At 39.8% G+C, this 4,166-nt stretch overlaps 1 non-coding gene across 1 annotated transcript; it reads right to left on the bottom strand.

Annotated features, from left to right (window-relative positions):
- Positions 1 to 1,364: 1,364 nt before the first annotated feature.
- LOC119808512 lies at positions 1,365 to 1,471 on the bottom strand. Its single transcript, XR_005284452.1, has one exon. It is a non-coding gene; the product is annotated as a U6 spliceosomal RNA (small nuclear RNA).
- Between the last annotated feature and the right edge of the window lie 2,695 nt (positions 1,472 to 4,166).

Below are 4,166 nucleotides of genomic sequence, written 5' to 3'. Positions count from 1 at the left end.
TTCTAATTCCTCTTATATACCCTTCCTTCTATGTCTGCATGAGTTTATATGCACCACATGCATGTAAGAAACCAAGGAAGCCAGAAGATGCGTTGGATTCTCTGGAGCTATAGTTAGTTACCAGTGACTGTGAACTGCTATGTGAGTGCTGACAACCAAATTCTCAAGAGCAATAAGCACTCTTCAGCCCTAGGTTCTCAAGTTTTGTTGACAGGGACCAGGGACTAGAGGTCATAACAGAGACATAACAGAGGTCATAGAGAGAGTAGAGAGTTAAGGAGACAATTTTAATGTCTGCTAGAACCTGAGACAAACATCAAATTAACTCAGCAACATTGCTCTTTAGCAGTGTTATTTATCGAAACAGAGGTTACACCTTGCAAAAACTAGCAGAGCAAGCATTGAAACAAATCCATAAATTCTGAACGAGACTTTTTTTGTTTTGTTTTTCGAGACAGGGTTTCTCAACCCTAGCTGTCCTGAAAGTAGGTATTGTAGACCAGGCTGGCCTCGAACTCACAGAGATCTGCCTCCCTCTGCCTCCCGAGTGTTGGGATTAAAGGTGTGCACCGCCACCGGACATTTTTAAACTTTTACTTTCATCAGGGCAATACCAGATCTTTTCCAAAGCTAGTTTTTGAAAGTATTTTAGAGTTCTGTTGCCATCTTGTGGACCTTTGTAGTATTGTACTGAAAAATCTCGGCAAAGCTCCAGCAGGAAAAAAAAAGGCAAAGCCAATAACTAGACTATTGTTTTATTGATTTTTATGATTGTGGCCTATTGGTATTCTATTGGTATGCGAATTAATCTACATCATTTTTAAAGCAAAATGACAAAAACTGGACACATCACAGTCTATTATTGAAATACCAGGCCAAGACTGGCTACTCCATGCTCCTTAGAAGAGGCCTGTGGGACTCTTCTGTTACTATCTGAGGATATTTTTTTTAAAAAAAAAATATTAGAGAGATAGAGGTGTGTGTGTGTGTGTGTGTGTGTGTGTGTGTGTGTGTGTGTGTGTGTGCAGGTACTATCATAAAGGCCAGAAGATGATACACCCATCCATAGGTTGCATGCAGCTGTGAGCCACTTGCTGGGCAATGAACTTGGATCCTCCACTAGAGAAGATCACACTCTTTTTTTTTTTTTTTGGTTTTTTCGAGACAGGGTTTCTCTGTAGCTTTGGAGCCTGTCCTGGAACTAGCTCTTGTAGACCAGGCTGGTCTCGAACTCACAGAGATCCGCCTGCCTCTGCCTCCCGAGTGCTGGGATTAAAGGCGTGCGCCACCGCCGCCCGGCTAAGATCACACTCTTGAAGACAAGTCCACCTCTACTGAAGATGGTTCTTTTTTTGTTTGTTTGTTTGTTTTTTTAACGCTTCGCGAATTTGCGTGTCATCCTTGCACAGGGGCCATGTTAACCGTCTCTGTATCGTTCCAATTTTAGTATACATGCTGCCGAAACGAGGACCTGAAGATGGTTCATTATATCTAATTCATTCTGAGTTTTTTTAAAAACCTAATCCAGCAGTGTGTTCCATCAGAACATTGCTTTTTAGAAATAAAAGATTTTTTTATATATAATGTCTTATTATGTAGCTCTGGCTAGCCTGGAACTTGCTGTATAGACCAGGCTAGCCTTGAAGTGATAAGAGATACACCTGCCTCTAAGCCCTTTGAGTTCTGGAATTACAGGCATATGCCACAACATACATAGTTTTTCTTGTTTATTTATTTTTGAGATTTTTGTTTTGTTTTGTTTTGTTTTTGAGACAAGGTTTCTCTGAGTATCCCTGGCTGTCCTGGAACTCACTCTACTGACCAGGCTGGCCTCGAACTCACAAAGATCCCCCTACTTTTGACTCCCCAGTGCTGGGATCAAAGGCGTGCACCACCACAGCCTAGCTTCATGTATACATTTCAATAGAGTATCTTTGTTCATTTTTTGAAAGCTTGTACATGCATACGATGTCTCTTGATCATATCTACCACAAAATCCCTCCTTCCACTACCACTACACAGGCCTAAACACCCTTCCATAGTGCTTCCTGAATCTTGGTCGAATACTTACAGATGTCCAGTTTAAGGCTAAGCACTCAACATTACTTATTCTCAGCACTTCGACCAGTTATGCATCTCTACATTGACAGCTACTCACTGCAAAGAGAAATTTCTCTACTGTATAGTTACATTTCCAATGTTGATTTTTATTTTTATAAAATACTGTTGTTTGAACACATTACCTTATTGCTCTATTGTAGATTCTTGATATTTTCTACTAAAGCAATTGTGTTATCTCACGACCTGGACATATTTTCCTTTCTGATTTTTTTTTTTGGTCTTTTGTTCTCTCTTTATATGTTTTGTTGCATAGATGAGAACTTTCTGTAGAGATTGAAGGAAGCCCTGAGTGAATCAGGTCCTGAGTGAATGTTTGCTGTTGGCACGGGCACAGTCATATCAAGCACCTCATTGTCTAGAGCTCAGAGGGATGGCAAAGTCTTCCTCGGAGGACCATGGGCTAGTGTTGACAGTGTGTGCAGAAAATGTCCACTATAGCTTCTCTTACCTGTAAATATCTCCAGGATATTTACAGCCTGAAGACTGCTCTGCTATAGAGACTGCTCCTACATAAATTAGTTAAACCTCTGTCCTTGGTGGAACTATATACTATAAACCCTGTCACCTTGCTTATCTGTATATAACAGCCCCACCTCCTTGTTCAGTAGCGTTCAATGACCTCATGTTTCTGTTAAACTCTATACATTAAGCATGATGAGCTTCCAAAGTACTGCCCATTCTCCATCAGAGCCCATCACCCAATCCCAGATTTTCTGTATATACATATGTCCAGCTGTCTGTCTTTTCTTCATTCCCTCACTACCACCCCAGGCAGGTCTATCTCTGGAGTCATACAAAGAACATGGTAACTTTCTACACCATTCTTGGCTGTGATCTCATAGGGAAAGCATCCAGGATGAAGAGATGGTCTAGTCAGTAAAGCACTTCCCTTGTAAGCATAAGGAGCAGAGTTCAATTCCCAGAACCTACATTAAAAAACCATGTGTGATGGTATGTTTATAATTTCAGCAATGGGGAAGCAGAAACTATCACTGGAGCTCTGTGACCAGCCAATCTAGCTTAATTGGTGGGATTTCTCTCCATGACAGATACTGTTTCTAAGGAGAGCTGGTGTTCTGAGAATGATACATAAGGTTGTTCTTTGGCCTTCACATATACCTGTGTGGGCGTGAGAGTGCACATAAAACAAGCATCCAATATTCTGCCATTCAGTATATTAGCTGCAGATATTTGTGTGTGTGTGTGTGTGTGTGTGAATGCATCTTAACAACTTGAGAAAGTTCTCTCTTCACATTGTTCATTCAGGCCTGAATTTAAATTTTGTGTTTTCTTTTCCTAGGTTTTCTATCATAGAGGTGCTAACTTTATAACTTCAAAGGGAAAACATTTGGTTATCTCAATGCAAAAAAATCATACTTGATTAAATTTTTCATCTTTTCAAGATAAAATTTCTCAACAAAGCTAGAAATAAAAGCAAACTGCCTCACCATAATGAAGGCCATAGATGAAAACTCATAGCTAACATGTCACCCAAAGATATAAGACAGGAACAGAAAAAAAGCATGTTCACATCTGCCACTTCTATTCAACACAGTAGATGAGGTTTTAGCCAGAGTAATAGGCAAGAAAAGTAAATAAAACATCCAAACTATAAATAAAAAAGTAAAAGTATTTCTATCCACAAATGATAGTATATCATACAGAAAATCTTAAAGATCACACACCCAACCCTCAACACTTCCCCCACACCTACTCACCTATGGAACTAATAAATTTACTAATCTTGTAAGATTAAAACACACACACACACACACACATACACACACACACACACACACACACACACACAAAATCACCTATGTTCCTATACACTAAGAATAAAGAATTTGAAAAGAATTGAGAAAACAGTGACTTTGAAGCACTGCTTGGTGGCTCACAACTTCAGGAACAGGGGCAGGCAGATCTCTGAGTTTCAGGCCAGCTGGGTCTACAGAGCTAGTTCCAGGACAATCGTAGCTACAAAAGCTTGAAAAGTAAACAAAATGAAAAGGAAAGAAAACAATGACTTTATAGAAGCACCAGAA

Source organism: Arvicola amphibius, chromosome 2 (assembly GCF_903992535.2).
Source record: "Arvicola amphibius chromosome 2, mArvAmp1.2, whole genome shotgun sequence".
In the NCBI taxonomy this organism is placed as follows: Eukaryota; Metazoa; Chordata; class Mammalia; order Rodentia; family Cricetidae; genus Arvicola; species Arvicola amphibius.
This window is presented reverse-complemented; position numbering and strand designations above follow the sequence as displayed.